Source organism: Peromyscus eremicus, chromosome 10 (assembly GCF_949786415.1).
Source record: "Peromyscus eremicus chromosome 10, PerEre_H2_v1, whole genome shotgun sequence".
Lineage (NCBI taxonomy): Eukaryota > Metazoa > Chordata > Mammalia > Rodentia > Cricetidae > Peromyscus > Peromyscus eremicus.
Genome location: NC_081426.1, coordinates 73,511,646 through 73,526,645, shown reverse-complemented (window position 1 = coordinate 73,526,645; position 15,000 = coordinate 73,511,646).

Below are 15,000 nucleotides of genomic sequence, written 5' to 3'. Positions count from 1 at the left end.
TACCCAGCTAGAATCTTTAAGGCAAAACAAAAACAACCTCACCCTCTTCAGCTTTCTTTCTGAAACTATGGAGGAAAACATTCTCAATTTTATCAAGAATATAAATATAAAACACAAAATAGACAAAACATCCCACAGTTAACACCATACTTAGTGATAGGAGACTAGATAATTGATTAGCAACATGAATGCTTCTCTTATGTCTTCTGCTAAGCATCATAAATGAAAATGATATCTTATATAATAAGGAAAGGAAAAGAAATAGAACACAGAATGGGATGAGACAGACCTAACTGTTTCAGACACAGAAGAGTGTCTCCCAGAAAAAAACACAAGGAACTTCTAAAAGACAAAATAGGAGAAACATCTGAACGACTGAGTTAGGTAGAGTTTTTAGATACAATATCAAAAACATGATCAGTGAAGAGCAATTTGAGGAACTAGATTTTACTAAAACTAAAAGCTTTGATTATAAAAAGAGTTTTGCTTACAAAAATTGTAAGTCACAGACTGGGAGAAAATTTTTTCAAAACACATGTCCAATAAATTAGTTACAAAATGATGGTATTTTACATCTCAGTATCAGAGGCCTCTCAACCACTTTGTATCACTTTATTCTAAAACATAGATGAGGCAGGCAACTATGAGAAAATACCAAGTCAGAGAGGTTGAGTTTGGTTAAAGCCTTTTCCTAGAAAAAGTGAGAGTAATGAACATTTGTTAGATGACTTCTTACTCCAGTCTCTGTATATTGTATAATGTAAAGGTCATTGATAAAAAATGTTTCCATGGTTACTTGGCCTCCAAATATCTGTAACTCTGTATCTATATTCTACAATGTATAAGCAGTCTCCCTTTAAGCTAAGCCACAGTGAGTGGGATGTTCACTTACTACCTTAGATGCACATCAATGAAAGGCATCAGAGCAAAGAGCACTGCATCCCACACTGTTCTCATCAACATGACACATACCAAACCTATGGAAGGACAGATTCTTTTTAGTTTATGGTTTCAGAAAGACTTTGGTTCATCATGGCATGGAAGGTAGAGTGCATGGTGCTATTCTTGAGGTAGACTTCTCACATGGTTGCAGATCAGGAAGCAGGGAGTAGTTGGGACTACAGGCCAGGCTGCATCCTTGAAGACTACTTCCATCAGGTAAGTCTTAACTCCTAATGGCTTCATAGACCCCAAAATATCAATAGCCACTGGAAACAAGCATCCAAACCGTGAGCCAGTGGGGTCTTTTTAAAATCAAAGCATAAGAAATGCACCATGCTTCATAGTCACAGTCATAGCTATTGACATTTCAGAAAAAAAAGCCAGGCAGTGGTGGCATACACTTTTAATCCCAGCACTTGGGAGGCAGAGCCAGGTGGATCTCTGTGAGTTCAAGACCAGCCTGGTCTATAGAGCGAGATCCAGGACAGGCACCAAAGCTATACAGAGAAACCCTGTCTCAAAAAAAACAAAAAAAAAAAAAAAGAAGGAAAAAAAAAGAGAAAGAAAAGAAAGGAAAAGAAATTTCAGGAAAAAAATATAAATCCAACTGTTGGTATTGCCTATTTAATACATCCACTAGATCATATTTAGTAAGCATCCACTATGTTTCAAATGTTCTTCTGGCATAAGGTCTCCACATGTAGTGAAGATCGCTTGATGAGATCTACTCCCATGAGAAAAAAATATCACCATTTTTTACAGAAGCATCTACAGTGATGCATCAATTGTTGCTTCTTTTCTAGGTGATCGCTCTTCATTCCTTTCTGTGTCTGTATCACTCAGTGTAGTGGATGACAATGCATTATTGGACAGATGGACACCATGATCATTTCTTCCCTTCTGCTAACTCTTCATCTGCTCATTGTAATCATTGCTCAATTTGGATTGATTTTTCTCTCTGATAAATTACTGTGTATTACCTGAAACACTTTTGTAGAGGTCCTTTTCATTTAATTTTAGTTTGACTGCCTGTTGTCAACACATTTTTTTTTTGCCAAGGCATCAGGTCTGCCTATGGGTTTTAGTATCACAGCTCTGTGAGGGATGGAGGACAATGGCTAAATAAACAGAGTGAAAGATGAAAAAAAAAGCAACTTACTTATACCTCAAATATGCAAGAATCCTCAACTCAACAAAGAGAAAACAAGCTAATTAAATAGAGGTCAGTGAGTGTGAATATTCAGTTCAGGAGAAAAGATCTATAGAAGAAAAATAAACTTATGAATTGTGAAAATGCCAACATAGTCATTGGAAAAAGTTACTTATTTTGAGATTCCACTATATACCTACCAGAATACTCAAAATCACAGTACTGTGAATATCAAATATAGCTAATATATTCACAAATGGTGTGAATACAACATCTTGTAACTGTATTTGAAGGCAATAGGACAGTTTTAAAAAGTAAAACTAAGTTTACAATGTCATCTAGGAATTACAACACCAAGTATTTTCAAATAATTTGAAGATATTTAAATAAAATCTGTTTACAAATCTTTATACCAATTTCATTCATAATTGTAAGATGTGGGTAACATCAAGGTCTTTTTTGATGTATGAATGATAAATTGTGATATATGTAACTGTATCCTACGATAAAAGTAACTGGCCAACCAAATCACAGGAAAGCGTATTGCATTTGAATTGCTCAGTGAAAGAAAGTCTAAAGTCTTCATCAAGCATTTTACCTAACTTTACCTAATTACCATTATGATATGGGAAGAAATAGAAAAAAAGAACAGTAATTGCCAGGTTTGTGGAGAGAAGAGAGAATAAAAGAATCTTGATGACACATGAGATGATTTTCATTCTCCATTATATTTGTAGATACATGGCACTGTGCATTTACTTAAAATTATTGATAAAAAGGAAATATTGACTCTAATTTTTTAAAAAAAAATGGTCTCCCACCCATTGCTGCCCAATCATCCAGTCATCAGGTAACACCTCTGCAGGCAGGCTGCTCTACTATTCCCCATGGCATCAGAGGCCCCAGAGGCACAGGCTCCACCTGTACTGATTAGAGGAAGAGGTGAGTTACTGAGCTCCCAGATGGACAGTCCCAGGCTCTGGGCCCTAGACTCCATGGTATATCCCATTCCCCTTCCCCACCTATTGCAGCCCCAGCAGCCAGTTAGCAGGTAAGACTCCTGCAGCCAGACTGATCCACCACCCATTGGACTGAGTAACCTTTAAGTCTCACTCTGCCTCTGAAACACAGAGAACCCATCATCCTCCCCCCATATCAACCACCTCCCCAGTGGCATCAGGGGCCCCTGGAGGCACTGATTGAAGGAAAAATTCAACACATTTACCTATAATTACCCCAAATCCAGATGGGTAGACGGCACTGTAAGAATACATTGAACAACATCAAGAGCAATATGGTATCACCAGAACACAGTGGTTCTACAACAGCAAGACTTGAACATGCCAATGCAAATGAAGCAGAAGAAAATAACCTTAAATATAACATTATGACAGTGATAGAGGCCCTTAAAGAGGAAATGAAATGTTCTCTCAAATAAATCAAGGAAAAGACAAAAAAAAATGGAAGAAATCAATAAATCCCGCCAAGAAAGCCAAGAAAAAAAAAACAATCAAGAGATGAAAGAAACAGTTTAAGACTTGAACACTAAAGTAGAGGCAATAAAGAAAACACAAACCAAAGGAATTATAGAAATGGAAAATCTGGGTAAATGAACAAGAACTGCAGGTGCAAGTATAACCGACAGTATACAAGAGATGGGAGAGAGAATATCAGGCATTGAAGATACAATACAGGAAATAGATTCATCAGTCAAAGAAAACATTAAGTCCAACAAAGTCTTAACATAAAACATCCAGGAAATCTGAGGCACCATGAAAAGACTAAACCTAAGAATACTAGGGAGAGAAGTAGAAGGCACAGAAAATACATTCAACAAAATCATAAAAGAAAACTTTCTCAACCTAAAGAAGGACATGTCTAGGAATATACAAGAAGCTTACAGAACGTCAAATTGACTGGACAAAAGAAATAGTTCCCTCACCATATAATAATCAAAACACTAAACATGCAGAATAAAGAAAGAATATTAAGAGCTGCAAAGGGAAAAGGCCAAGTAACATGCAAAGTCAGAGCTATCAGAATTACACCCGACTTCCCAATGGAGACTAAAAGCCAGAAGTTCCCGGACAGACATTTTGCAGACACTAAGAGACCACAGATGGCAGCCCAGACTCAGCAAAACTTTCAATCACTATAAACTGAGAAAACAAGATATTCCATGACAAAACCAGATTTAAACAATACCTATCCACAAATCCAACCCTACAGAAAGTACTAGAAGGAAAACTCCAACCCAAGGAAGTTAGCTGTACCCACAAAAACACAGGCAATAGATAAAACCTCACACTAGCAAATCCCAAAGAAGGGAAACACACACAAACACTACCACCACCACCACAAACAAGATAAAAAAATAACAGGAATTAACAACCACTGATCATTAATATCTCTTAATATCAATGGACTCAATTCACCTATAAAAAGACACAGGCTAACAGAATGGATAAGGAAACTGGATTCATCCTTCTGTTTCATACAAGAAACACACCTCAACTTCAAAGACAGGGCTTTCCTCAGAGTAAGGGTTTGGGAAAAGATTTTCCAATCAGACAAACCTAAGAAACAAGTTGGTGTAGCTGCCCTAATATCTAACAAAATAGACTTCAAATTAAAATTAATCAAAAGAGATAGAGAAGGACATTTCATATTCATCACAGGAAAAATCCATCAAGGTGAAATCTTAATTCTGAACATTTATACCCCAAATACAAGGGCACTCACATTTGTAAATGAAACATTACTAAAGCTTAAATCAAACATCAAACCCCACACACTAATAGTGGGAGACTTCAACACGCCACTCTCACCAATAGACAGGTCTGCCGGACAGAAACTTAACAGAGAAATAACAAAACTAACAGATGTTATGAATCAAATGTACTTAACAGGCATCTACAGAACATTTCACCAAACACAAAATAATATATCTTCTTCTCAGTACCTCATGGAACCGTTTATAAAATTGACCACATATTCAGTCAGAAAGCAAATCTCAGCAAATACAAAAAAATTGGAATAAACCCATGTATCTTATTGTACCACCATGGCTTAAAGTTAGAATTCAACAACATAAATTACAGAAAGCCTGCAATCTCATGGAAACTGAACAATGATCAACTGAGCCACCACCAGGTCAAGGAAGAAATAAAAAATAAAGATTTCCTAGAATTCAATGAAAATGAATGTACAACATACCTAAACTTATGGGACACTATGAAAGCAATGCTAAGAGGAAAATTTATAGCACTAAATGCCCACATAAAGAAGTTGGAGAAATCTTACACTAGTGACTTAACAGCATACCTGAAAGCTCTAGAACAAGAAGAAGCAAAGTCACCCAGGAGGAATAGATGCCAGGAAATAATCGAATTAAGAGTTGAAATCAATAAAATAGAAACAAAGAGAACAATACAAAGAATCAATGAAACAAAGAATTTGGAGAAATCTCACACTAGCATAGCTTAAAGCTCTAGAACAAAAATAAACAAATAGGTGACAGGAGATAATCAAACAGGGCTGTGATCAATAAAATAGAAATGAAGTGAACAATATAAAGAACCAGTGAAACAAAGTGTAGCTAGAGTTTTTCTCTCTGTGTCCTCCCAAGCCCCGGCAGTCCCATAGCCCACTTATAAAATAAACATACAGATGCTTATATTATTTAAACTGCTCAGGCATTAGCTCAGACCTACCATTGTCTAGCTCTTACTCTTATACTCAGCCCATTTCTGTTAATCTATACCTTGCCACATGGCTCATGGCTTACCAGTATCTTACATGTTGGTACTCATGGTAGCGGTTGGCAGCGTCTCCCTGACTCAGCCTTCCACTTCCCAGAATTCTCCTCTCTCCTTGACCCACCTATACTTCCTACCTGGCTACTGACCAATTAGTGTTTTATTTATTAACCAATCAGAGCAATACACTTAGCATACAGAACATCCCACAGCAACAAAGTGCTGGTTCTTTGAGAAAATCAACAAGATAGACACACACTTATCAAAAAAAAAAAAAAAAACCTAAGCAAAAGGCAAAGAAAGAATATTCAAATTAACACAATCAGAAATGAAAAGGGACACATAACAACAGACACTGAGGAAATCTAAAGAATCATTAGGTCATATTTCAAAAACCTGTAATCCACAAAACTGGAAAATCTAAAAGATGTGGATAATTTTCTGGATAGGTACCACATGCTAAATTTAAATCAAGACCAGATAAACAATTTAAATAGACCTATAACCCCTAAGGAAATATAAGCACTCATTAAAAGTCTCCCAACCAAAAGGGAAAAAAAGCCCAGGACCAGATGGTTTCAGCACAGAGTTCTACCAGAATTTCAAAGAAGAGCTAATACCAATACTAATACTCAACAGAAGAATCTCAAATGGCCAAGAGACATTTAAGGAATTGCTCAGCATCCTTAGCCACCAGGGAAATGCAAATCAAAATGAGTCTGAGATGCCATCTTACACCTGTTAGAATGGCTAAGATCAAAAACACTGCAGACAGCTTATGTTGGAGAGGATGTGGGGTAAAGGGAGCACTTCTCCACTGCTGGTGGGAGTGCAAACTTGTACAGCCACTTTGGAAATCAGTACAGCCATCTCTAGGAAAGTTTGTAATCAAACTACTTCAAGACCCAGTGATACCACTCTTAGGCACATATCCAAAGGCACTTGCTCAACTATGTCCATAATAGAATTATTTCATAATACCCAGAATGTGTAAACTACCTAAATGCCCCTCAACCAAATAATGGATAAAGAAAATATGGTACATTTACACAATGGAATATTACTCAGTGGTGAAAAAAATGATATTATGAGATTTGAAGGCAAATGGACAGAACTAGAAAAAAAAATCATTCTGAGTGAGTTAACCCAGACCCAGAAAGACAAAAGTAGATAGTAGATGTAAAAAAATAGGATAACTAGGCTACAATCCACAGCCCTCAAGAAACTAGGTAACAAAGAGGACACTAAGAGGGATTCATAGACCACCCTGAGAAGGGGAAATAGATTAGATCTCCTGGGTAAACTGGTGGTGAGGGGTGATAGAGGGAAGAGGATGTGGGAGGGGAACATGAGGAATAGGAATGGTCAAGTTGGAGGAGGGATGGAGAGGGAGAGCAATGAAACAGATATTTTGATAGAAGGGGCCATTATGGGGTTAGGGAGAAACCTGGTGCCAGGGAAAATCCCAGGAGTCCACAAGGATGACCCCAGCTAAGATTCCTGGCAATAGTAGAGAGACTGCCTGAAAGGTCTTCTCCTGTAATCAGATTGTCATCATAGAACCTTCATCTAGTAACTGACAGGAGCAGATGCAGAAATCTACAGCCAAGCACTGGGCCAAGCTTTGAGATTCCAGCTGAAGAGAGGGAGGAGGGAATATATAAGCAAGGAGGGGTTAAGATCATGACAGGGAAACCTACAGAGACAGCTGACTTGAGCTCAGGGAGCTTATGGGAGCTCATGGACTCTAGACTGATACCTAGGAGCCTTCATAGGACAGACCTAGGTCCTCTGCATGTAGGTGACAGTTGTGTAGCTTGGTCTGTTTATGGGGCCCCTAGCAGTGGGACCAAGATCTGTCCCTGGCACATGAGCTGGCTTTTTGGAACCTATTCCCTGTGGTTGGATGCCTTGCTTAGCCATGATGCAGCAAGGTGAAGTTTTATGCCATGCCTTGTTGACTCCCATGGGAGGCCTAACCTTTTCTGAGGAGTAGATAGGGAGGGATAGAAACAAGGTGGGGGAGGGAATTGGAGGAGAGGAAGAAAGAGAAACTGTCCTTGGTATGTAAAATAAATATATAAATAAATAATAAATATCTAACTTTATTCAATCATAATGTATCAATATTAGTTTATCATTATGTGTCAAGAATATCTTACCAGTATAAGATATTAATAACAGAAATAACAACTGTGGGGTCAAAACCTGAGTTCTGGGATGGAGCATGTAGGAAGTTAGTACGTAATTGTTTTTGGTTTTTGTTTGTTTTTTCTTGAATTTAAAAACTCTTCCAAGAAATAAATGTTTAGAAGTATGTATAAGGATTTTAGTGAAAACTGCCTAAGAGAAACAAACCTCTTGCCTATTTTCCTATTGCTACTAAAATTACTACTGTTCTACTTCTTATTTTATTTATATTTATATTCTGGCCTGTTTATCCAATTGAAAGTATTCTCTAAAAGAATGTATTTTCGAACAGTTGTCAACTTATTAATAGAGGTAGCACTTGTGACACCAAGTGAGAATCAGTTCTATATTTCAGCAGTAGAACACAACAAGCTTTGAATTCCTTAAGGAATCCAAAAACTGCTTATTAAACTTTCACAGACTACTTCTAAAAGCAAAGGCAGATCTTTTTTTAAAAAAATGCCTTGAATAAAAGAAAAAAGGAAAAACACAAAAAAGGTACCTGCTATCTTGTTCTACACACAACCAAATCGTCTATAGAAGAAAATGTTTGTTATTTTATTCAAAGGCAGGTCTCAGACAGTCTGTAAAGAAGTCAATCTATTCCAACAGCCCACATCACATGCTTTGCTAAAGGGAAGATGAGTTCCGAAGGTGAACTTGACCCTTACCACCTGGAGGTATGTAAGTACTAGAAAGTTCTTTCCTCTAGACTCTTAGAAACAAGACTTCAGAGTTTTCTGGGAAAAAACCACAACTGAGTCTATTTTCAAACCCTATGTATTCCCAGTGTCTACAACTGTTTGTTTTAGCTGGACATAGTGGTCTTGATTGATGTTGATGAGGATTGTCTATGTAACGATGGTGAGCATTTGAAACCTATAGTATCTCTATTTGGTTAGAAGACTATGTTATAAGAATCCACCCCAAGGAGAAGACACAGTGTTTCCTCAAATCTCAACTTATTCTATAAAATCTAGTACATAGAATTAAAGTATAGTCAATAAAACACAAAGTCCTATGAATAATTGCTTAACTAAACCAGTATATTTAAAAGGGATAACACAGACAAATATCAATGTATGACTTTTTCACATATATAAAAATATGATTAATTTTAAACAGGTATGACAATACAGGTGGTATTTTTGGCCATCATGATTTTCTCAATATCTGTGGTATATTTTTTAATAAAAATGTATAAAATTATTAAATGTTTCAAAGACAGCCTAAGAGAATGAGCTATGATATGATTGAATTTATGCATTAAAGTTCATCTTAAAACACTGCAGGAAATAATTCTAGATATTAAAGAACTTTTGAATATTAAACTTATTATAAAAGCAAAAAGAAAAGTGTGTGCAAGTGTATACTTTTAATGACAAGTAGGACAGGGGCTAGAAAGATGGCTCCTCTCTTAAGAGTACTTTCTGCTATTGCAAAGGTCCTGATTTCAGTTCCCAGCATCCACCTTAGGCAACTGTGAGTACTTTCTGCTATTGAAAAGGTCCTGATTTCAGTTCCCAGCATCCATCTTAGGCAACTGTGAGCTGCCTGTGACTCCAGGTCCAAAGGTTTCAACACCTTCTTGCTTTCAGGATGCCTACATGCACATAACTTACATACACACTACATAAAAACAAAGAATTAAAAAAAAAAAACTAAAACTAGTACTAATATTCTGGAATTGTGTGATCTGGTTTGGTGGGAAGATAATAAAGTATCTTGTTGACCTCCAGTATTATTTTTTCCTCTTCTCATTCTAAGACTAGATAGAACCTGTTATCCTCCAAAAAAGAGTCTTTGTAACAATGTGGTAACTCAGTGGTACAGCATTTACATAGCATACACAAGAACTGGACTCAGTCCTCTATTGTGTAGCAACTTCTTTTATAAAAAACAAACAAAATCAAAACAAACATTTCATCATGGAGGGAAAAATCTTTAAAAATTGTTCTAAAGGTAGGTGAAACATTCCATCTTTCATATAATCTCTCAACTTCAAGAAGTAAACAACTCAAAAGCTTCAGGAATTCCCTGAAACTGACCAGATTCAGTAGGTCTCAGTGTCCCCAAGTGTATGATGAGAGATATGCTCAGATAAACTGCCTAGAAGAGGCTCAGAGCAGTAAAGCCACCTGATTGAGGTACCCACAGTCTGGTGATCGCTGCATTTTTTTCCATTTATGGTTTTCAGAGATGTTCTCCATTTTCTGAAAAGCGAGGTATCTCTGATGAGGGATGGGTACTATACTCATCTGTCAGCATAAGAATAGGATTAAGGATATAGTAAGGATTATGGTGATCTCGCAATGTGGAGGAAGTAGATTCTTTCAAGGTCCGTGACCTCACATTTTGTCCCAAAAGGCTGGCAAATTCTTCAGTATGAGGCATGATTTCCCTCTTGTTGAGTCAGCTTTCAGTCAAGTTTAGATAGATGTTGGTGGAAACTGACATGTAAGCGCTACCTACTGCACTGGTATGCATATCTTGCCATGCTGGCAATTGCTATGAAGCATTAGTGTTGTAGCTGGATAGGACTGTTTAATTGCTTCCCTCCCATGGCTACATGAATAGTATTTTCTGGATCCCTGAAAGTTAGACTGCAGGAAAAAAGCTTTCAGATAAGACCCATCTTGAATTATCCAAGTTCTTTGTCCTCAGTGTGTGGTGTCTTCAGGAATAGAGCTTACCCTCACCTGCTGAGAAGCAATAAAAGACTAAATCAATAATCCTTACTGTTTGGGGAGTCACTTGGACTACACTGACCAACTATTTGAAAGGAGGTTTCTCATGCCCAGTACTGGAGTTTTCAATAGTCTGTGGTTCTATATAGAGCATTGTCACTCCAGGTGGGTTAACTTCATACATCTACATTATATACATATGCATACTATTGCTGTGGATATTGCTCTATATAAATAAAGCACTGATTGGCCAGTGACCAGGCAGGAAGTATAGGCAGGACAAGGAGAGAGGAGAATTGAGGAAGGAGGAAGGAAAGAGGGACCGGCTGGAGCCACCGCCAAGACAAGGAAGATGTAAAGTACCGGTAAGCCACGAGCCACGTGGCAAAGTAAAGATTAATAGAAATGGGCTGAATATAAGAGTTTTTTAATTTTTTTATTAAATCATGTCTTATACAATTCACATCTTCTTGAAATCACAAAGTACTTTTCTTATTGAGTTCAGTTGTGTTTATTTAACATAATATTCTCCCATAGTACTCATATTGTACAGGCTTTTGTTTTTATGTATCAATGGTATTCCATTGTATGTACATGCCATATATTTCTACTAGTCACCCATCTACAGAAATTTTGTTTCCAATTAGTGCCATAAACATGATAGTGGAGATATATCTTCAATCTGCTGTGGTGGTTTGAAGGAAAATGGTCCCCATAGACTCATAGGGAGTGACCTTGATGGGATAGGTGTGGCATTGTTGAAGGAAGTGTGTCACTGGGGACAGGCCTTGAGGACTCAGATGCTCAAGCTAGGCCCAATGTAGCTCACAGTATCTTCCAGCTGTCTGGAGATCCAGATGTAGAACACTCAGCTACTTCTCCAGTACCATGTCTTCCTGCTTGCCACCATACTTCCTCCCATGAAGATAATGCCCTAAACTTCTGAAACTGTAGCGAGTCCCAATTAAATGTCTTCCTTTACAAGAGTTGCCATGATCATGGTATCTCTTCACAGCAATAGAAACCCTAACTAAGCCAACTTCAGCCAGGTGGTGGTGGTGAACGTCTTTAATCCCAGCACTTGGGAGGCAGAGGCAGGGAGATCTTTGTGAGTTCGAGGCCAGCCTGGTCTACAGAGTGAGATCCAGGAAACTTCTAACTTCATTTTGTCTGGATTTATCACAGCAGGATCCTAGTTCTACATTTACTATTGAGAGAAACAGCTATACTGTTTTTACAATGATATGCAAATCCTGATTACCTCCAACAATTTATTCAGGTTGTCTTCAGGATACCCTTATCACTACCTCTCTACTGTCCTTCTATAATAGGCATTCTATAAGATTAGGTAATACTTCATTGTGGTCTTGATTGCACATCCTAAATAGTCTCTGATTTTGGAAATATCTTCGTATACTTATTAGCATTTCTACTCCAGGAGTGACAAATGTTTATACAGATACTTTGCCTAATTTTAAAGGAGTATTTTCTTCATTGTTATTTATTTGAATTATTTATAAATGTAATAGTATAATCCCTTATCACATGTGTAAATTGTAATTTTCTGCTTTTTCATGGATATCTTCATTCTGTTGATTATTTCCACTGTTTCTAAGACTTAAGATTGATGCAATTATATTTTCCTATTTTTTTACCCAGAGCAGTGTGTTGGAAATGCTACTGTGTGTTTTCTTCTAGTAGTTTAGTGATTTGTCTTACACTAAAATCTTTGTTTTGGTTTGCATCCATTTTCATGTGATGAAGACTATTGGCATCATTTTCATACAGATATTTAGTTTTTATAGACTTCTGATGAAGTCTTTACTTAATCTTAAATGACAGCTTTGTTCCATTTTACAACTTTTGATTTTACAATGTCTTATTGATATAAGTACATCTTCTTCTACTTTCTTCATTTCCATTCCCTTGGACTTCATATTTTACAAACTTCAATTTTAGTTTCCATGTATCCTTACAGGTAAAATAAGTTTTCAACTTATACCATAATTTCTGAAAAAAAAATTGGCTGAGCAGTTCACTAGTATATTAGATGAGTTTCTTTTTCATCGATATTTTTCTGTTGTTAAGTTATATTTCTTTTTGTCTTTGACTTTTAATAATTTGATTATATTCTGAACAGAGAGTACTTTTGTTTGATTCTTTTTGGACAGTATTGAGCACCATGGATCTAGATGTATATTTCTTTCCTAAGATGTATGAAGCCTTTCTAGAAATGCTGACCTATCACTTGCATTGATCAGATTGCAACGGCAACAGAACCTTAGGGATGAAGACATACATGGGCTCTTGGACTCTAGAGAAGGACTCACTTACAAATGAGTGAGGGAAATGCATAATATTGGCTTCTCCTCTGAAGTAATGCAGTTGTGTAAATTCCAAGAATCTCTGTAAAATGGGCAAAGTATATTCTAAGAATGCAAGAATGTGGACTAGATAAGACTACAGGTTATTATGGCAAGAATTGGGCTGTCTGGGTCACTTACTTACCTTTAAGTCATAACAAGAAATTCCTACTGATTCAAAGCTGATGTCAGCTAGGGAGACAGGGAGGCCAAAGTAAGACTTTCCCATTCTTTCTTTATAGAAAATTCATGAGTTTCTGAACTCAATAGGAATTCTAACACTTCTCTGCCCAAATCCGATGATCTTTTATAGAAATTGCAGTTGTTCACTTGCTGGTTTTGACTCTTTAGTGAATGGAGAGTTTAGAAGAGTCTTAGATATCAAACTTTTGATGTTACCACACCAAGCTACATGTTTACCTATTATAATAATTATTATAGTTTTGTTATTCAACAATGAAGTGTCTTATCAACATAAATTACAAGCGTCAAATGTCAAATTCAAATTACAAGAATTCAAATCAACTAAAAGCCACATTGAGAATGAATCCATTAAATCTTTCTTATTTTAAAAATGAATACCCACAACTTTATTTTCATTACAAGCATTTTCCTTGATGAGAAAGAAAAATGTTTGGGGACATAGCTCATTAATGTGCTCATTACATGGTTTTCAAAATCAGCTGCCTATCATCAGTGGTAGCAATAAAACAAAAGGACATAAAATGACAATTTGTTCACAATTTAAATCTTCTTCACTTGGTACCGGTCACACTTCCTAGAAAAAACTCTTAAACTACTTGCAATTCAACATTCCCGTGACCAAAATAAGATTGAAAAAACTTCCCTCATGGATTTTGTCAAGGTTAATTTAGTAGAAGTAGAACAGTATGGTAGAAATGCCTAGAAACTAGAAGATAATTACATATACACTGGTTACATAAGGATATCGGTATATTACTTTTCTGGTAGCACTGAGAAAATTCTTGACAAAAAAAGATGAAGGGAGTCAAAGGTTTATTTTGTGTCACAGTATGAGGGTGCAGTCCATCCTAGCAGAGACATCATGATGCCAAGAGCTTGAAGCAGATGTCACACTGCCTCCACAGTCAAGAAGCTATTTAAAGGCAAGTGGCTCATACCTTAGCATTGTCAGCGTTGAGTTTTTTTTACTGACATTCCCTAAACATCTGCTGTATAGTACAATAAATCATAGCTTTTGATATTCATGTAAAAATCTAGTAAGAGGTAATTTAATGTTTTCAGAAATGAGGTTTAGAAATCATAGGTAAATTAGCCCCAAACTTCAGGGAAAAAGAAGTACATTCAGAGATCAGCCCTTAATAATTCTAAGTTATCTGCTTTGATACATTAGAAAATTGTATTTCATTTCATTATGATCTTGTTTAACAGTGTTTTCCCTACTGGAAAATAACTTACTGAACTCAGAAAGAAAAATATTTGCATCTGCTTAATTTGCAAACACAATCCCCTCCCAAAAAAATTGCAACGTACATTCCTAGTACCAAGAGTGACACATTAAGTCTATCCCATGGATAGGCTAGATATCAGGAAAATACATGTGTCAACAGTTAAGCAAAGAGAAAACCTGCTACTCTCATCCCAGGAAATTACATGGGATTCTCTATAGAAGGTTACACTTGGAAGATACAAACATCACTCAAATAAGCCAATTTAATGAAGTTAATATGGAAAGGAAACATAATTATGAAAACTATACATGCACAATACACATATCTGAGGACTTTAGGACTTAAAATATAAAATCTATGTACATATTATACATAAGCCTATGGAAATCCACTACAGTAAATACAATTTCCCAAAATTATTTTTACTAAAAATTCTTAATACTTGTGTTATCAATTCCTAAATGTTAACTAATATAA